The following is a 21,773-nucleotide window of genomic DNA, read 5'->3' as shown; positions in this document are numbered from 1 at the left end:
CCAACCAGAGTTGTTTGGATGACTGCAAAATGCTCATGAGGCTCAATGAGTATTTTTTTAATCAGGTTGACATGTCCAATTTACATGGTGTTCACACTCAAAAATGGTTAGGGACCTTTTAGATATCTTTAGCTCCATCTAAGCATTGTTGTCACACCTCTTTCCCAGGGTACCAACACCCTCAGGCAAAAATATTATTGTTTAGACATAATCCAGATGTACAGGAAAATCCCAACCCAGACATGGAACAACTCTGCTTCACATAAGATCACTGATAATACTGTAAGCCAAGGCCAGAGCTGTCCCTGAGCCAGAAGTGAGTTACGCTATAAGCATAACCATGTACAAATGTTTGGGACAAGCCTTTGACATGGCAGTAAAGAGCATGGAGATCATATGCTGTTGCCTCATTAAACTACTGTTTTGTGATCAGCTCCATCTGCCTGTCACCATGGTGTTTCCTATCTGGGACATTTCATTTACAAACTGTTGGGTTTTTTTTCCTTGGAATGCCTGAGCAGATTACACCTCACCTAGTGAATCTAAGGTGCAGATCCATAGACCATCCATGTGCAATCTTTTCCAAGTTAATTTATTGAATGTCATTTTCAGGTTAGCTATTAAACATATACCACTGGACCATTAAAGATGAAGGGGAGTATCATATAAATATCAGATCATTTCTATGACAGTTTGTGTCTCTTTAAATAAGTATCATTCTATCAAGGAGAAAGGGATAGTATAATCTTCAGGTCATAGAATTAAAGCTAGAAGGGACTTCTAAGGACATCTAGCCCAAGACCCTTAATTTACAGTAGGGACCCAGGCATGGTCAGTTTTTATTGACTTCTTATCACCAGGAGACTTTATTTTACTTTTTTTTATTTTTAAGAAACTAAATATTTGCCAAATTCCAAACGTCATTTTACCAGAGGCTGACTTTTAAAATTCAGTGAAAACATTTTATAGGGATAATTCTGAAGGAGTAGTTAGCATCATTCAGCCACCTAGAGATGAAGCAGCAGAAACAGATCTTAAATTAAAGTGCAGCGGTTTCCCGAAAACCCCTGCGGCCACCGGCTGGACTGAAGGTGAAGCAGGCAAGATGGCATGTGCAACCCAGGCGCCTATCTGACCCACTGGCAGAAGGTGCTTCAGCTCTACAAATGTGTGTTTCACCACCTCAAGTCCTGGATAGCACACAGGGATGAATATTGGTCCGAAGCTTGTTTGCTGAGAGCTCAGTTTGAAGAACACAAGAATGAAAAAGACATGGTAAAAGCCACCAAATTACTTATGAAGAGTGAGGAAGAATTTTGGGCTTACCAGCATCCTCAGCCATATGTCTTTCCTGATCCACCTGGCGGCACTTCCTTTGAAAGATATGAGTGTTACAAAGTTCCCGAGTGTTGCTTAGACTACTGGCGTCCCTTTGAGAAGGTGATGTACCTTGATTACTTTGCCAAGAAGGAGAAATGAAAGAAACTACATTTGGAAAGTTAGGATAGTAAGGTTCAGCAATTGAAGGAGGAAACTCCACTTGATGGTCCTAAGACTGAAGCTCTGCCCCCAGCACAAAAGGAAGGTCATTTACCACCACTATGGTGACATATTGTCACTAGGCCCCAAGATCGCCCTTCAGAATAACATAATCACACACTTGAAACTTTCAAGTGTGTATATTGAATATGTAGATACACATATACTTGACATAATAAAGTTACTAAACTGACAAAAAAAATTAAAGTGCATCATCTTAAATAGAATTAAAGCTAGAAGGGACTTCTAAGGCCATCTGGGCACTGCGCTTTTTGAAAATACCGCTAGGTGGCACAGTGGATAGAACAGCATAGAAAGTCAGGAGGACCTGAGTTCAAATCCGACCTCAGACACATAACACTCACTAGCTGTGTGACTCTGGGCAAGTCATTTAACCTCAATTGCCTCACCAAAAAAAAAAAAATTAACTATAAAGGACATAGGAAGAAATACAGGATCTGCATCCAGAGAAAGAACTGGTAAATAGAAGTATAAATAGAATAATTTTACATATATGTATGTGTATGCATACACATGCAAACACACACACATACTTGTTTGTGTCTAATGGGAGCCACCTCTAGGGTAGGGAGAAGGGAAGGAAAAAAAATGTACATGATAATTTTGTGTATTTGAAAGGAATAGCAAGTTGTACATAGTCGATTTGCAGTTTCATGTGCAAAAATTATCTTTTTTATCAAGCTGCATTATAGGAATGCTTGTTTTTTTCCAGGAATTAAAAATAAAATAAATTTCAAAAAAAGAAAAGAAAATACATTGATAAGATGTGGTTGTCATTGTCATTGTTGTTTGTCCTTCATTCTCACAGAAGACTAATGACATTATCAGGGTAAAGGATGGGCAAGATCCAAAGGAGACAGACTAGTATGTAAGGGCCATGCCATATGAAGATGGATCAAATACACTGTGAACATTTAGCCCACAAAGAGAAGATTCAGAGGGGAACCTGGTAGCTACCTTCAGGTGTTTCCAGGGTTGCCATGTGGGATAAGAATTGGATGTTTCTACTCAGAGCCAAAGGGTGGAAGTAGAAGTGATGGGTGGAAGTTGGAAAACATAAAATTTAAACTTGACTGAGGAAAAATTTCAGGAAAAATTAAAGTCAACTAAAAGGAAAATTGGTAGTCTCAGGGAGTTGCGAGTCCATCCCCCTTTAACATCCCCCATCTTCACCTCTACCTCTCTGGAGATCTTTGAGCAGAAAACAGATGATTCCTTCCTACTTCCTTTTTTTCTCAGATGTCACCTACTTCATGAACCTTCCCTGTGAAAGTGATTTCTTCTACATCCTCCTAGAACACTGTCCTGATTTTTTTTTTTGGACCATATCACATTTTATCTTGCATTGGACATTTTTTTTTTACTCATTATATTCCCTTTATTATATTAAACCTCCTTGGGGGCCGGGGATATGGCATTTTTAATCTTTACATCCCCAGTGCTGTGAACATAGTAAGTGCTTAATAAATATTTGCCTGAATTAATGAAAGAGAATTAAATCGAATCAATAATACCTTACATAAATGCAAAATTTCAAACCACATGTCCAACATCAGGCCCTCCTTTTAAAAATGTTTTAATATATTAAGTTTTAAATAAATCTATAGTTTATATGTGTGTGCGTGTGTGTGTGTGTATACATATATAGTTTTAATATATTTAGTTTTAAGTAAATCTATATCATCTATGTGAAGAAAGTCATCCTTTGGTTAGACAACAACCCACCAATGACTTCTCATTCTTTGAACTCTTGTCTGTGTCCTTACATAAATCCTTCATAAAAGGGGGTGGGGTGACTGAGTGAGTAGAGGTGACTGGAGTGTCAATGCAATGTGTGAGCAGCCTTCTTCTGGGACTTACAACATCACCTGGGTACCAGCAAAGCACAAAGGCGACCCACACCACATGATTAGCCTGATCACACATCTCTCGGATGATGCCCTTTATGCCATTTTGTTGTTCAGTTGTGTTAATCATTTCCAACTCTTTTGCTCTAACAATGAGTATGGCTCTGGGCAAGTCACTTAACCATTCAGGGTTTTCTCAGCAAAGATACTGGAGTGGTTTGCCATTTCTTTCTCCAGCTTATTTTACAGATGAAGAAACTGAGACAAACAGGGTTAAGTGACTTGCCTGGGTCACACAGCTAGCAAGTGTTTGAGGCTGGATTTGAACTTAGGAAGATGAGTCTTCCTGACTCCAGGCCTAGTGCTCTATCCACTGCACTACCTAGCTGGCCTTATGCCATTTATTCAATACAAACCATTGAAGGAAATGTGCTACAGCCTATTTATGCCCTCCATAGCAACAACAACAGCAATAACACTATCACCACCAATAATAACAATAATAAAAACACATATAGCATTTTAAAGTTTGCAAAGCATCTTTGATATATTATCTCATTTAAGCCTCACAATAATTCTATGAAGCAGGAAATATATGCACTATAATTCTCATTTCATGAGGAAACTGAATCACAAAGAGATCAAATGCCATACAACTATTAAATATCAGAGGCAGAATCAGAACCCAGATCTTCCTATCACTCCAGCATTCGTAACACTAAGGTGCACTCTACAAGATGCCTCTCCATTGAACTTCAACTTTGATTCTTTGAAGATTCTTTGAAAATATATAATATTTTGTAACCAAATGGCATCGCTATAGGAATATGAATGTTAAAAAAGATAGGGTTTTGTTGTTGTTTCATGAGTGAGGTCATCAATGAAAATAGTAATAATTATAATAGCTAGTGTTTATATAATACCCACTATGTGCCAGGCACAATGCTAAACACATTACAAATATTATCCTTACCACAGTCTTGGGAGGTAGCTATTATAATTATCTCCATTTTATAGTTAAGTAAGCTGAGGCAAACAGAGGCTAAACGACTTGCCCAAAATCACACAGCTAATAAGTGCCTGAGATTGGATTTGAATTCAGGTCTTTCTGACTCCATGCCCAGCACACTGTCTACTGCACCATTTAGCTGTCTACCATTATTGTTACTGTCATCATTAACATATTATTAATATTATTACAGCTCTCTAACCATCATTCCATGCTACCTCTCAGGATACAGTATAACCTACCCAAATTTGTATCTCAATGAACTACTACTTGAACTACTACTGGGCAATTCCCCAAATACAATCTGACCCACTCTCTTCAAATCTGGGGCCAAGGGGTAGCTAGGTGGCACAGTGGATAGAGTACTGGCCCTGGAGTCAAGAGGACCTGAGTTCAAATCTGGCCTCAGACACATAACACATTAGCTGTGTGACTCTGGGCAAGTCCAATTGCCTTGCCCCTCTCCCAAAAAAATCTGGGGCCAGCTCTTTATCCATCTGCAGTGTCTATTCAAGACAGGCTGTAATGATGGTTCAGCTCAGTGTTTTATTCAGTTACATATCTTTGGGCAATAGACATTCTTCATCCATTTCAATATTTTTTGCATACGGATTATTAAGTCAAACTCACATCAATGAAAATCACATTTTGTTTTTCATACAATCAATGCAATATCCTCTGGAAAAAAAGGAGCCTCTGGAAAATTTTACCACTAGGACCAGTGAGAATTCTTAACCTGGGGTCCATAAACTTGATTTTTTTAAGAAATATTTTAATAGCTATATCTTAATATAATTCACTTCCTTTCTAATCTTATGTGTTCATTTTATGCATCTAAAAATATTATTCAGGGAAGGTGTCAATAGGCTTCACCAGATAGCCAAAGGACCTGACACATATGAAAAAATGTTAAGAACCCCTGATCTAGATGGAATCACTGTTGTGCTTGGATATTATCCAAAACAATGATAAGCATATGCTGCTATGATTAATAGCATACTTGGAATTAATAATCATGGGATTAAACAAAAGTATCTCTATTGTTACACACATTAAGGAATCTTTCAGTATTTTAACACATTCATGAGAGGTACCTCATTGGAATAAAACCTATTAAGTCTAAATTTTCTCCCTTACTAAATCAAATGCTTTTTTTTTGTACAGTCAATAAACAATAAGCACATCTTGTATTCTCTCCACCTTACAGTCAATTGGGTCACTATGAAGTTATCTATTAGATAATATTGTTGCCAAAGACTGTTGCTTCATTATATTTATAAAATATACCCTAGATACTTGTGTAGATCATTCTCAAAGATTTTGTAGAGAGGAGAAAATAGGCATATGGGTCAATATTTATTGATGTCCTCTCAATTGCCTTTTTTCAGTTGTAATAGCACCCATAATTTTTCCAATACTTTCATATCATCCTCTCTTTTCAGATATCTCAACAATGGGCTCCTTCAATTCCTTTAAAATTGTGTGGCTTGCAGCATGGGCCTCCCCTTTATATAATTGGTCTTATCCAGAAGCTCTTGCAACATCTTTGTTTTTGTTAATGTCACTTCTTTTTCATCAAGCCCTGGGCTGAGTCCGTTAAGTAGAGGATACACTGACTGGGGGGGGTGGGGGTGGGAGAAGAGTTCATTATAAAAATGGTAATAAACATTTGAAGGTTTTTGTTTTGTGTTTTGTTTTATTTTTGTCTGCTTGCTGTCCTCAGTCAAATTTCATTCACAAATGCTTTTGGAAATATCTGCATACCTGTGTCTCACACAAAGCTCTCTCTGAACTTATTTTTTTTAAGTTTCTAATTGTTTTATGAGATGATTCAGCTCATAATATTTCAGCATCCTCTTCAGAAGAATTTTACAAATGTGTTTATTGTTTAAAACCATGTTGTCTTTGATTTTTAGATGCCTTGGCAAGGAAATCTAGTTTTCTGACTGAAGCTGTCTTAGGATTCTTTTGGCTGCCTCATTGAGGCAATTGTTTGGCATTATTAAGTTTCTAAGAAATCCTGATAGTCTATGTTTATATCTGTTCTTTTATCCATTCTCCATTTTCTAGTGTCACTAATTGGTTTGAATACACCAGGTTAAAATTGTTTTGATTAGACAGAACATTTTTCTTGTATTTTTGGCACTTCTCTTCTTATTTTGCATCGATTTTTATCTTTGCTCTAACAAGTAGATGGCCTGACTATGTAGAAACAATTGTGTAAATAATGATTCCCACATGAAAAATAAGTCATTTCCTTTCTGTAAAGACATAGTTAATTTCCTTTCATGTGTGTGATATTATTTAGTGTTTTCCATGCTCTGTATTTTCCATCACTCCCATTGAAGAATATATTCATGTTGTATAGGTGTAAGTCTTCTGTCTATGAGTTTAGAGTTTCTATTCTTGAGCCACAAGCTAATTTTCGAAAGTTTTTTTTCTATCCTTTCCTGTGTCTAGTTTTCCACTAAAGATATTGAGAAACAAATGACATGTTGATTTTATTTGGAAGGTCTACTCCAATTCTTCATAGAATTCCTCTACTTTCTGATCTTCTGCTATACACATTGACCATAAGCCACAACTATTTTCATGGTGTTATTTTTGCAAGTGCTCATCATGCATTCTGCAATATGAGATGATCAGGTATCCCATCAAATTGCTTCTTGTTGTTTCTGGACATATGATAAGACCGATCCCTTTATTTGTCTCTCCAACGTATATGTAACATACTTTGATATTATAGGTAGAGCTCTGAATTGGGAGTCAGAAAGAGTTCAGATCCTGCCTCAGACACTTCGTAGCTTGTGTGACTGTGTGTGACCAATTTACTTTATTTTTCTGACCCTCAGTTTCCACACCTGTAAGGTTTGCCCACTTCATCCATTGGTGAGTTCCTTCTGGAACCTCCATTTTGTATAGAGGCTCAAACTGGCCTTTATTCTACTCCTTGCCCTGTTGTTGGCTTCTGAACTTCTAAGTCATGCCCTTCTCATCTTGAAACTTCCCTCAGCACTTGGTATGTCCTCACCCTAGAATATACAACTACCTTTGTGGCATCCTCAACAGGAAATATGCATCTGTAAGATCTGTCCCTTTCTCCCATTGGTGGGTTTTTCATGGAACCCCCCCTCTTGTGGAGGACCCCAAGCTAGCCTTTATTCTCTTCTCAGAGCTTAGCACTGTGCCTGGAATGTAGTAAGCACTGAACAAATGATTGTTTCCTTCCTTCCTGGTAACAGCACCTAATCCACAGGGCTGTGGCAAAGTCGAAACAAGTTAACATATGTAACACTCTTCGTGAACCTTAAAGTGCTTCATAAATGCTATTGTTGCTGTCCAAAGGGAACCTGTGAACCTCCCTTTCATTTAGCTCCAATGTCCTTATATCTTAAGATACAGTAACAGTTAAGTAAATGTCTATAGATGACTTAAAAACTGTGATTCTTACCAACATTTGTACCTTTTCTGTCACTCTCTGTATGAAAGTAGAAGGCAGCCACATACAACTGAGGGCCGTTTTGTATACGTTTCTGTTTCATGGCTTGCCATTGGCAAAGAATTGATCAAGAAGTGATCAGCCTGCTAGTAATGAGCTTCTCCATACTCAGACAAGGTCTTGAGACATCAGACTCAAGCCTGTCTCTAAGAACACATCCACAGCCTTTCAACATGATCAAACCAAACACAGCTCTCACCCTGTTCTGGCATAGCCTTTGAGAACTAGAGTTACTGCCATGGCACAATGAGTAGAACTTTTGTGGAAGCTTTAAAATTTTTATCACCACTTATTGAAAGTCAAAGTCTATGGTACCATCTTTCCTTTTAGAAATGACTTGAGGTTTCAGGGATGCCCTGTTAATTGGCAGCATAGGCTTCCCTCTGCCCCTGGAGTGAAGGAAGCCTGGGCTCCTCTCTACTCAAGGGGAGCAGAGGGACCTCAGAACAGTGACTGAAATTACAAAAAAATACAAAAATTACCAAAAAAAAAAAAAAAGAGGAAGAAGTTGCTAAAAAAAAAAAAAAACATTGTTTAGTTATTAAGATTGGGGATCATAGATAAACACCAATTAATTGAACAAGCCCTAGATCAGTTTACTAATTGCCATAAGCAGACATATGAAGAATTTTTGAACACTTTCACTCATCTTTCAAGAGATCATAAAGTGATTAAAAGCCCAGCACCTGGAACAGACTCTTCAGGAAACACCTTTGCCACTCTAGTGTTTCCTCTTGGTCAGCATATCAGGAATGAGTACCTTTCTCTCAGTCCTATATCACAGCCACAAGAGCAAGAGCAGATTGCTATCAATTGAAGGATAGAATGTCGTCCTTTCCATTCAAGAAAGTCAAGAAAGGTGAAGGTAGACAGTTTCCTATATTTGGAAGATCTTGACATGGATAAAGAAACTGACCACAAGTTGAGCTTGGAGTTGCTGCTGCTTCCAGAAGAGGTAGAAAAGGACATACATTTCTCTGTCTCAGGAGAGATTCCCTATTTTTGAGTAGCATTCTTGCCCTGAACTGAAAACCTGGCCAACAAAACAACCCACACTGAGTCATTTGAAGGAGGTCCCTGGAGATGAAGTTCAGCCATTATCACTTGATGGGAGAATTTGACTATAACAATGGGCTGCTAACCTCCATATTCTCTAATATAGAGATGAAAACACTTATAGAAATGCCCAGCCAAAGTAGAGTGAACCCTGACACAAAGTCAAAGAACCAAGTAGCTAATTTGTAACAATTTTTTCTGGTTTTTTTTTCTCTTGTTCTTATTAAGCAATATTAGAACAAAAGACAAAGTAAATGTTGTACCTTCAAAAAAAGAAAGAAAGAAAGGGAAAAAAAGAAATGACTTGAGGATGACTGGGGTTGATTTTTAAATGGTATTTTTATATAAGCTTCATATATCATATAAGTTCTGGGTTTGAAAGTTGTAACTTAGGAAACATACGTAGACATCACATTAACAAATTGATTCAAAATGAAGAAAAGCATTCTTTGCAAATGCTTTGGGCTTGAGCGTACAAGAAAACACATACTATTTTCTCTATGTGCTTTTATAGATTTTAAGATCTCAACAAGGAAATTCAGAAGAAAAAAAAATTCTGCTGGACCTGAAGCTATATTTAGTGTCCTCAAAGTCATCTTAAGACCAAGCTACTCAATGTATTTTCTCTCCTGCCTCTAGCAGCCACCAAACAGAGATACTTTATCCTGTGTAGTGTCTAAATGGAGTTAAGATGTTTACCTGCTTCTCCTATGCCTAAGATTATCTTAAATGTCCTCCATTTTCCCTTAAAACTAAGCAGATCCTGTTCCCTTTTGGGGGTAATCTCTGACTTCCTCACATCAAATTGAACTAAGATGACAATTCATCTTTTAACATGTATAAAATTATTTTTATAATCTAAAGAGAAGCTAGACATACCATTTTCATTTAATATCTGGCTTATGAAAGGCAGCCTGGCATAGAAGGTCGGTCTTGGAATCAAGAAGATCTAGGTTCAGGACATGACTCTGACACATACTCCCTGTATGACTATGGACAAGTTATCTAACCTCTCAATGCCCCAAGCAACTCTCTAAGACTGTAAGTTACAGACAGTTACCAATATGTATTGGTGGAAGGCATTTCCACATTGACAGTTTCTTACATCAATAAATGATTTATTTTGTTGTTTAGTTGTTTTCAGTTGTATCCAACTCTTCATGACTCCTTTTGGGGTTTTCTTAGCAAAAACACTGGAATGGTTTGCCATTTCCTTCTTCAGCTCATTTTACAGATGAAGAAATTGAGGCAAATAGGGTTAAGTGATTTGTCTAGGGTTTTATGGCTAGTAAGTGTCTGAGGCCAGATTTGAACTCAGGAAAATGAGTGTTTCTGACTCCAGGCTCTGCATTCTATTCACTTCACCACCTAGCTACTCTAATAAAATCATAGATCTGGGGGGAAAAATGCTTGACACAGAATCTCTTTGGCATCTTGAGTCATCATCTCTTCCTCCTCAACGGGGATATTCATTGGGTCAAACTGAACCTGGTTTCCTAAAATATCTCTTGGTATTCATATCCTCAACAAAAATCTATGAAAAGAGTATTTAGATTTGGAATTAAAGGACATAAGTTCAAATTCTGTCTCTGGCCCTTATTACCTTGAGCAAGTCACCTCACTTTTATTGGCTTTTGTTTCCTCATTTGTAAAATGAAGATATTTGATCAAATGACCTCTAAGGTTTTTTCCAGCTCTGGGTCTATGGTTCTATGACCCACCTGTAGGCACAAACCTGAAGGAGGACATTCTACCTTTACCATTTAGTACATTATAACTTTGGGCAAGTCACTTACCCTTCCTAGGCCTCAGTTTCCTCATATTGAAGATAATAGATTGGACTGTATGGCTTCTGAGGCCCTTTCCAGGTCTACGTCTATGATCCTACATTCATCACCATCACCTTCTAGATGCTCATCTCCCCACTCAAGAAGCCACATGGCATAATGAAAAGAGAATAGGACTTGGAGTCCAAAGATCAAGGATTGAATACCAACTGCTACTCATTAGATGATAGTAAGTACAACTGTCCAATGCTCTTAAACTTGCTAGGTCTCAGTTTCCTCATCTGCAAAATAAAGCCACTGGGCTGGATGATCTGTAAAGTCTCATCTACCTCAAAATCATATGATCCTAATAATGCTACTAAACATCCCGGATTGGATGGAGTGGACATACAAGGCTAGTTACATTCACAGACATTAGGAGGCCAGCTCTTTGTCCCTGGACTCCCATCTAGAACTGAAAACTAGAAATGCTTCTTGCAAAAAAAAAAAATCTATCTTGTCTAAAAGGTCAACATGTTTGTTACCTCCTGTCTAGACTATTGCATTACTTATGGCCTGGATCTCAAACAGAGAGCCATCAATGGGCTACAGATGGTCCAGACATGACAACATGCCTGCTAGTTGGAACTGGCTGTGACATCCATGGTATACTCCCTGGTTTAGTTGCTGCTTTCCTTCAAATCTAATGTAAGCCATGGGTTCCCATTTTAAACCACCTGACATTAATGAGTTGAGCTATATGGAAGACTCTTCCATTGCACATTGCCCCTCTGATTATTTGTTGGAAATGATGGACATTGGAAAGAACACAAAATAGGTTTTCAAGTAAGAATGAGCTCACATTTCTGTGGCCCTTGATAGCTTTTAAGGCACTTTTCTCACAACAACTTTGATAGGTAGTGAAAGCATTATTTTATCAATTTGGAAACTGAGGTTCAGAAAGTTGAAGTGATTTGCCCAAGCTTTCATGGCTAGTAAATGTTGGAGCAGGGATTCAGACGCAGGTTTTTCTGACTCCAAGTTCAGTGCTCATTCCATGACCCTCCACTCCTGTCTTTAATTCAAAAAGCTAGTTCCTCATAGAAGATGAATGCAGTATGTTCTTCATTGGCTTCATGTAGAGTAGTTGGGGGCCATGAGTATCTGTGTGCCCATGGCATACAGGCCCATCTCCTACCCTGCTTGCCAGTAGAAGCAGGAGAATTGAGCCCAGCCCATCAAAAATCATTGAGGAAAGTAAATGAAGACAAGGAGGTAAAAAAATAACCAAGTTGTCACAGTTTTAAGGCCACTATTTTTCTAGGAGCTCTCATTCCTTGCAGATCATCTTCGTTGCTTAGAACATGTATTTCAGTCAAGAAAATAGTTGAAATTTTTTTTTAAATAGCAGGTAGTTAATTTGCTCGGTCATCTACACTCTGTCAAAATACTCTTCATAACCAACAATATTCATCCACTGGACAAATGTTTATGAAGTACCCACTATAATATAATTTGTTGTTGTTGTTATTGCTCAGTCATGTCTGACTCTTCTTGACCTCATTTGGGATTTTCTTGGCAAAGATACTGGAATAGTTTGCCATTTCCTTCTCTGCTTCATTTTACAGATGAGGAAAGGGTCACAGAGTAAGAGTCTGAGACCAGATTTGAACTCCTGAAGATGATGACTCCAGCCCAGGTTCTCTATTCACTGCACCACCTCTCTGCCCTATATTATAATTAACTCATATTTATATAAGGCTTAACGTATTACAATGCACTTTCTGTAGCATACCCCTAGTTTAACAGGCAAGTATGATTATTACCATTTTATAAATGTAGCTGTAAGACAGGTAGTGGGCACAGTTGATAGAGTTTCAGGCCTGGAGTCATGAAATCTGGCCTAAAACACTTACTAGCTGTGTGACCCTGGGCAAGTCACTTAATCCTGTTTGCCTCAGTTTCCTCATCTGTAAAATGAGCTAGAGAAGGAAATGGCAAACCACTGAAGTATCTTCACCAAGAAAACCCCACGTAGGGTCAAGAAGAGTCAGACATGACTGAAAATGATTGAAGAACAACAACAAGGTACAATTATTTTAATACCTTTTTATAAATGAGGAAACTGGCTCAAGGGTGTAAAATGTCTTGCCTGTGGTTTAGGCAGTTAATGTGATACATTATATAATACTGTTAATGTAATGTAATGCAATACATAATGTAATACAGTTAAAGGAAGAATTTGAAACTGAAGTACCTAATTCCAGATCCAGTATTCTTTCCACTTGAACAGGTAGCCTTGAATAAATACCAAGTTTACCATATTATCCTGAGATCATTTCTATAAGAAACTGGAAAGAGGATTATACCCTGATGTAAAATGGAACAGATCTGGTATTTTTATACTGATCAATTTTCTTCAATAGTGATTGTGGAACCAGCTAAATCATTGTGCAAAGGTATAAGAGTTAGTTTGGGTTCTTTCATGCTTTAATTGATCTTTCATTAATTGCTTATGGTATTTGAGCCCTTACACTTAATTTTCTTTTCTATCACCTTTGCTCAGGTCATTAATATTTTATTTAATTATAATAATTGAATGATTAATTGGTAGGGCTAAGACTACTTCAAAATGGTCAGTATTATCAGAAATTTTTTTATGTGTAAGCAAAATGCTCTATATTAAGCTTGGCCTCTTTTGAACTGTAACACAATACTCTATATTAAAAAATGGCCATGGGGCCCAGCTAGGTGGTGCAGTGAATAGAGCTCTGGCCTTGGAGTCAGGAGGACCTGAGTTCAAATCCAACCTCATACACTTGCCACTTACTAGCTGTGTGACCCTGGGCAAGTCACTTAACCCCAAGTGCCTCACCAAAAAGCAAAAAAAAAAAAAAAAATGGCCATGGAACTTAAGAATACAAAATCCAGGAGAGCAGAAGCAAAGGCTAAATGATCATTTATTAGCATCTAATATTCTATTATTTTATTAATAATAACTAGCATTTATATCTTGCTTTAAGGTTTGCAAACTGTTTTACAAATTTTATCTGAGAAGCAGACACTATTATTATCCCCATTTTGCAGATAGGGAAACTGAGGCAGACAATGGTTAAGTGACTTAGCCAGGGTTGCACAGCTAATATGTGCCTGAGGTGGCATTTGAACTCAGATCTTCCTTTACTCCAGGCCCAGCATTCTATACACTGAGCCACCTAACTACTTATGAGTACACACACACACACACACACACACACACACACACACACGTTGGTATGTGTGTATGTATGTGTACATGCATGTATATGTATGTGTACATGCATGTATGTGTATGTGAGTATACATATATTAAGTCAATAGATCAAGAAAATTATAGCTATTTTACATATATGCAGAACTACTGACATATATCCAGAAATATATTTATATATAATGTTATATATTACATGGATTATATAGAAATATTTATATAAATGTATAATTATAATAATGTGATTGATATTACATTAATTAAATATATATCAAGAAAATTATATATGAAATACATGTATGTTATATTTCATATATAATTTTCTTGATATGTATTTTATATTATTTATACAATTTTCTTGATCTAGTGATTTAATTATCTTATTTTTATTTTTTATTATTTATTTATTTATGATTTTTTATTAATTTATTTTGATTTATCAACAATCACTTCCATATGCTTTTGAGTTTAAAATTTTTCTCCCCTTTCCTCCCTACCACCCTCCCCAAGACGGCACACAATCTGATATAGGCTATACAGATACATTCTTACTAAACATATTTTCACATTGGTGATGTTGTAAGTAAAAATTAGAACCAATAGGAGGAACCACCAGAAAGAGGAAACAAAACTCAATAAAAGAGAAAAAAAAATAGCAACTCAACTTCCATAGTTCTTTCTTTGGATGTGGATAGCATTTTCCATCACGAGGCCTTTGGAGATGTCTTAGATCTTCGTATTGCTGGGAAGAGTTAAGTTTATCACTATTAGTCATCGCACAACGTGGCTGTTATTGTGTACAAGGTTCTCTTGGTTCTGCTCACTTCACTCAGCATCAGACCATTCAAGTCTTTCCAGGTTTTTCTGAAGTCTTATAGCGCATTTCTTATAGCACAATAGTATTCCATCACATTCATATACCACAACTTGCTCAGTCATTCCCCAATTGATGGGCATCCTCTCAATTTCCAATTCTTTTCTACCACAAAAAGAGCTGCTATGAATATTTTTGTACATGTGGGTCCTTTTCCCTAATGATCTTATTTTTTAAAAGAAATGAGTATAGGCATGAATTATAAGATTTAGAGTTGAAGTGGAAATTTAGGTCTATCAGCTCATTTTATATATAAATCTGAAGCCCAGAGAGCTTAAATGATAATGACTTTCCCAAGGTCACAGAGGTGGTAACAGGTATAGGACTTACAAACCAGATTCTCTGATTCTATATCACACGTTCTTTCCAATATACCATGCTATTCTTTCTTTGTGAATACATTTTGACTCTTAGTGATTAATTCATTCATTAATTCAATTTTAGCACTGTGATAGGAGGCAGGAGACCTGGGTCCTAGTAATTAGTCTCCAGTAGCGGTATCAACCTTAAATGGAAAAGGAGCCCTGTGGGCTGCATATTGACTTAGAAAAACACAAATTAACTTGATCTACGTAGTATTGTATTTTTGTTTATTTTGTTAAACATTTTCCAATCACGTTTTAATCTGGTTCAGGATGTACTCTGGAAATTTCCAGGTGCAAGTTTGATACCTCCTGTCCAAGACTGTGTGACCTTAGGAATGCTACTTTCCCTCTCTGAGCCTCACCTTCAGAGGGAGACTAGATGATAGAGCTCTCGGTTCTCTTCCAGTTCCACTCTTTTCTGATTTTGTGATGAAGTAAATAATCTGATTTTGGAAGGCTTACACGCAATTACAATGACTATTATCAAGATAGCTATATAACCAAATCTTTATCTTCTCATGCTCCTAAAAAACTTCCAGCATCTTCCCAAGATTTTTTCCATGTGACTTCTCTAGCATATTGAGAACCGTTTTCCATGCATTTTTTCTCTATTGCCTACTAAAGATTTTTCAGTATCTTACATTCCATCCAACATCTTGCATCTTCTGCATTACTGTTCTCCCTGGTTTCTCAGCTTGGTACAAGGAGTGACTTTTTCCTCTAAACCGCAGACAGAATCTAAGATTTCATCTCGTTGCATAGTCCCAGAGGGATCAGACAAATTTGCTTTCGAGCACTCCATCGATATGATTCTTCTCGCATCTGGATTAGCAGGAACCCACAGATTAATGCCTGGGCTTTCCTGTCCTCTTATTCTGCCTTGGAGAGAATTAGCAGAAAAGGGTTAGGAGGCTTTTACATAACTCTTTCCGAGCAGTCTGTCATTTTTTATGTGTCACCCTCACTTTCCGAAAATGGCACACAGTCCAGCCAGGCCCTTCCAAGAAGGAGATTATGTCACACTTTGATCCACTGCTGCTTCTCTAAGGACCCAAACAAACTGCACTCCCCAAGAGAGGAGGATTCCACAGCTCCTAATGTATTCTTTCTACTTATTGGTCTGGCAATTAAGACTTCCTGGTGCTAACGTCTGTCTCCTGACTTGTTGCTTCATTGGTCCTACTCAGCCAAAACAAACACCTCTAATTTTTCACTTCTAAAGAGCAGCTCTTTCAGGGTGGTATCGTTTCACAGGAATTTGTGTCCTGCAAAACAATGGCCCAACCACCATCACCAGATTGATAACTACAGGGGACCTCTGGGTCCATCTAGTCCATACCCTTCATTTGACAGATGGAGAAACTGAGGCCCAAGGAAGTCATGACTTTCCCAATGTAGTAAGTATCAGAGGCAAGCTTTAAATGCATGTCATTTAAATGCCACTGAATCCAGGGTCAGTGGTTTTCTTCCTCCCACCCCAAGCCCCCATACTACCCTGTCCCTCTCTAGCTCTTCCTCCCTGAATTCTATGTCTCTCCTCTATTACTGCTGGATACTTTTGATGTGGGGTACATGGGTCAGTGATGGTGAGGAGGTGTGAAGGAAATGAGAGGCACAAGGTCAAGAAGAGACAAGGGGAAGTAATTATTTCCACTTGGAAATTGCCTGAGAACAAAACAGACATGTGTGGGCCCATGTAAATTATGTGTAAATCATTTGTAAGGACCCTTAAACTACTCTTGGATGCCGCTCACAAGAAAATCCTAGTGAAGATGGGTCACTTGTTTCCATAATTGAATCCAAATTGCAATCAAACTTTTTTCCATTTAGGCCTTACTTAGAATTATAGAACTTAAGAGTTAGAACAGACCAGATCATCTAGTCTAGCCCCTTTGTTCTGCAGATGAGGAAGCAGAGACACAGAGAAGTAAAATGATTTGCTGAAGGTTGCACAGCTAGATGTGTTGTATTGTGATAGCTCTCACTTCCTAAATGAGTCTTTATTTCACTGTACCAACTGCCACTATTGGAGATGAGTAGAATCATGAAATCTAAGTCTCCAAAGTTCTTCTACTTTGAGCAGCAAATAATGAATGGAGCAAAAAGTGAATAGAATTTTTTATATTTCAAAAAAATTAAAAATCCACCACCTTGATTTATAACTGAGGTTTTATAGTTTCATAAATTACCAGCAGAGGGTACATAAGATACCTAATGGTTTTATCTAGGTTTTAAAAGACTGGGTTAGCAGTCAGACTTATAGATTGTAAAGTTTGGGGGAGGAAATTGTGTAAACAAAGGTAAGAAGGTGTGAAAGCCTAGACATGTTTAGGGCATGGAAAATAGCTCAGTTTGGCCAAAGAACAGAGTTTGCAAAGAATAGTGGAAGATGTCTGAAAAGGTAGATTGAGGACAAATCATCATGCAGGGATGTAAATGGCAAGCTAAGTAATTTGTTTTTTTCCAATCAATCCATGAAGAAAAATTTGTTAAGTGCTTACTGTATACAAGGCAATTTAAGTGCTTATACCAAAAAATAAAAAAAGGTAAAAACAATCCCTGTACTCGAAGAGTACTCAAAGAATGTTTATTCTATTGGGTGAAACAACCTACAAATAGTTATAGATAAGATACATGCCGAGTTGATGGAAAATAAGCTTAGAGGGAAGGCTGTAGCAACTTGAGGGAGGAAGGGGAACTGGAAAAGATCTCCTAGGTGGAATTTGATCTGAATCTTGAAAGAAGCCAAAGAAACTAGGAGCTGGGTTTATTAAAATAAATAAATAGATAGATAAACCATTGGTTAATTTGATTTAAAAAAGAAAGAAGAAAACCAAATTATTGGTATCAAAAAATGAAAAAAGTGAATTCAACACCAAAGTAGAGGAAATTGAAGCAATCATTAGGAGCTATTTTGCCCAATTATGTGCCAATAAATCTGACAATCTAAGCAAAATGGATGCATATTTATAAAAAAATATAGATTGCCCAGATTAACAGAAGAGGAAATAGAATACTTAAGAAAGAGGCCAAAGATTCCAAGAGGCTGAGTTGAGGAGGGAAGGCATTCTAGGCATGGGCAGCAATCAATGCCAAGGCAAAGAGATGAGAGTATTATGCAGGAACATCAAAATAGGCCAGCATACCTGGATTGTAGAATGTGTGGAGGGGAGTATAGTGCAATATAAAAAGGATAGGAAGGAGCCAGGTTGTGAAGAGCTTTAAATAGCAGAAAAAGGTCTTTCTATTTGATCCTATAAGGTCCTAGGGAGCCAATGAATTTATTGAGTGGAGGGGAAACATGGTCAGACCTAAACTTTGGGAAAATCACTTTGATAGCTCTAATCAGAATGAAAGTGGAGAGAGACTTGACACAGGAAGAGCAGTTATAAAGTTATTTCAATGGTCCAGGAGAGGTAATAAAGGCCTGAAACAGAATGGTGGCTATTTAACTTGAGACAAAATTTTTATTTTCAGTTGCAAATTCTTTCCCTCCCTCCACCCCTCTCCCACACATTGAGAAGACAAGAAATATGAAGTCATGACATTAAAAGTTTTTGACAGGGTTGATATGATCAGCTCAGTGTTTTAAGAAGATCAATTTAGTTAGTAAGTATAAGATAGTTTGGACAGGGAGAGAGTCTAGAATAAGAAGACTGGTTAAGAAACTACTGTAATAGTCTAGGTAAGAAGTAATGAGGGCCTGAATCACTGTGGTAGTAATGGGTAGCATTTTTAGAATTGATTCCCATGTAATTTTTTCTCTATTGCCTTTAAAACACCTTCTACCATGCTTAAAGCATAGATAACAATGGCGAGAAGAAAGACGCTAGATGTGGAAAGGCAATTATCTTGAAGTCACTTTGCAATGACTTCTCATGGAACCTGACCAACATGAAGACAGCCATTGTTTCATTTTTGTTGTGGTACCTGGTCCTTAGTGAGTGTTTAATAAATGCATGTTGATTGATAAACTAATTGAATGTAGATCTTAAGAAAAGTTAAGGAGCCAAAGATGACTCAAATTCAACATGAGTTAACTGCCTCTTATATGGAATATACTGCTCTAGGAAGTGGGGAAATAAAGATGAAAAATAGCATATTCTCTGAAATTACTTGTAAACATTGGCAAGGAAACATTGGCCATCATCAACTGAATGTCAGTGAAGCCTCCCAGGCCTCTATAAAACTATCAAACTTGTTGCTCAAATCACAAATAAAAATGAGAGAAAAAAACCAACTTTTTAAAATCTAGTAAATGGATGCAGAAGAAATTTAGCAGACACACTGAACTAAATCTGGCCAATGTGCACAGGATTCCAGGTGGATCCAGTATATTTTTCAGTGGATCTAGCATACTACTGGGTCTAATGACGGCTGTGTGAATGAGCACATTTTCCATCCCCAGAGAGCTAAGTCTACTCATTAGTCTCTGTTCTTAGCTCTTTTGGGGGGGGGGGGAACTGTTATTCTTTTGTCCGATCTGTACGATCCCTTTTATAGCTAGAGGCCAAGGATGAGGCTCACAGCTCCAGCACCCCGATTCAGTTCATTATTTTCTTGTCAAATAGTTAAAGGTCCTCCTTCTTAATTCCCAATGAGGTGTCGATTGATCAACCATCATTCAGACCAAATGGTCACCCCTTGCTCCTTTCAAAGAGATCTTATCAACTTCTCAATATGGTGTCAAGGGAAGTTCACCCTTCCAAAAGGGTAAAATATTAAAAGTCTCAAACAAACTTGACTAGGTTTAACCCTCCCTCTATACTTAGAAAACCCAAACTTAGCACCTTCATGACAGGGAATTAATTTTTTTTGGGGGGGGGGAGGAATTTCCCCTGTGTGTCTTCAGAATCTTCTATAACTTCCAACATACTGTAGTACTTAATAAATATTTGTTGAATTAAATTGAAAAAACTGTTTGTTTCTTTTCTCATAGCATCTAGCATAGTACAGAAAATATAAATAAAATCATCAAGTTTTTAAGGCCATACTTTTTGTTTTTTGGTTTTGCTTTTTGGTGAGTGACTTGCTCAGGGTTGGCCATACTATTTAGAGCTCAACCAGTACATTTTTGTATACGATATAGGAATGTGTCTTTCTAGCCTATTTTTTATATAAGTATATATATATATATACACATATACACACACACACATATATATACACACATATATGTACATGCACACATACATACACATTGTATATACACATACACATATGCATATATACATAGGCATATATTATACACACATATACACATATGTATATATACACACTACATATATGAATGTGTGTATATACATACATATATAAACACATGTGTGTATATGTATATATATTATATATGTGTGTGTTTGTTATGATAGTTTCATTTTTCTTCTTTTTTAGTTGTCCAGTGGTAGAAGACAGTGGGAGAGAAAATGAATACTTGTAAAAAGAAATAAACATACAAAAAAGAAAAAGAACTCAATTAGTAGAATAATTGAATTTTTAATGCTAGAAAGGACCTTAGAGATCATCTTGTCTAATTCTTTTTTACAGAGGAGAAAACTGAGACCTACCTAGAGAGGACAAGTGAATCCAAGGTCACTCAGATAGTTCAGTGGAAGGGATGGGCCCAGAATCCAAGGATCTTCACTCTCAGATCAGTGTTCTTTCCATTAGAATACACTGCCTCTCACAAACTTGTTCATCAGCTGATGTGGGTGGACCCTAAAGCTAAGTGTCTTCTGATTTTGATTTTAATTCACCACATCTTTCAAAGCAAAAATAGGTCTACATAGCCCAACAATTTACCTGTCTCAGCACTTCCTTCCCCCCACCTCCAAACGTGCTAGATTTGGAGGAATTTACTTATTTACAAAGAAGAAAGCTTACAGGTTTTGCTGTTAGGCCAACAGGCTGGTGTCTTTTTTTTTTCTGTGCCCCACCATGAAATTAAACTACCCTGATTAGTGGATACATTAGTAAAAATTCATGTTAACCTACTCTATTTAGCTTCTTCTCCCTCCTGCCCTCCCAATACTTCACATCCTATCCAGTCATCCACCAAGACACCAACACACCAAGACCCACCCAGCAAAAGCATCTTGCTGTCAGCACTACATCTCCCATCTTCCAATCTGCCTTTCAGCTCTTATTCTTGCTCTTGCTTTGGGAATGACAATCAAATCAGCATTATCATTGTTCCTAGGAAGGATGTGATGATCTACTTCATTATGGCTTTATTCACAATCCCTGAAACTGCCCAGCCCCAAGTTCCCTTATCTAGCCTCCAATCTGACCAGATGATTGACTTAAGTATTACTGTCTTACTTAAAGAGCTCCACCTTAGTTATCTTAAGATCACAAAAAACAGATTGCTAGTTATGGGGAACAACTTGGCGTGGTGGCAAGCACATTAGACTTGAACCAAAAGCCCTAGGTTCAAGTTCCAATTCTGCCAGTCACTATAGTGTAGAGTGTTTCTGTAACCATGAAATACCGTGTTAAGTTCAACATTTAGTAATACTAGCGATTCAAAGAATGAAAAAGTAAATGGTCC

General features: G+C 37.3%; 2 pseudogenes; both read left to right on the top strand.

Moving 5' to 3' along the window:
• Positions 1–1,110: 1,110 nt before the first annotated feature.
• Positions 1,111–1,647, top strand: LOC114052154 (annotated as a pseudogene).
• Positions 1,648–3,390: 1,743 nt separating this feature from the next.
• LOC114052153 lies at positions 3,391–9,160 on the top strand (annotated as a pseudogene).
• Positions 9,161–21,773: the final 12,613 nt, after the last annotated feature.

Source organism: Vombatus ursinus, unplaced genomic scaffold (genome assembly GCF_900497805.2).
Source record: "Vombatus ursinus unplaced genomic scaffold, bare-nosed wombat genome assembly UNPS02014807.1, whole genome shotgun sequence".
Taxonomy (NCBI): Eukaryota; Metazoa; Chordata; class Mammalia; order Diprotodontia; family Vombatidae; genus Vombatus; species Vombatus ursinus.
The sequence above is the reverse complement of the archived record's forward strand: the minus strand, read 5'-3'. Positions and strand labels throughout refer to the sequence as shown.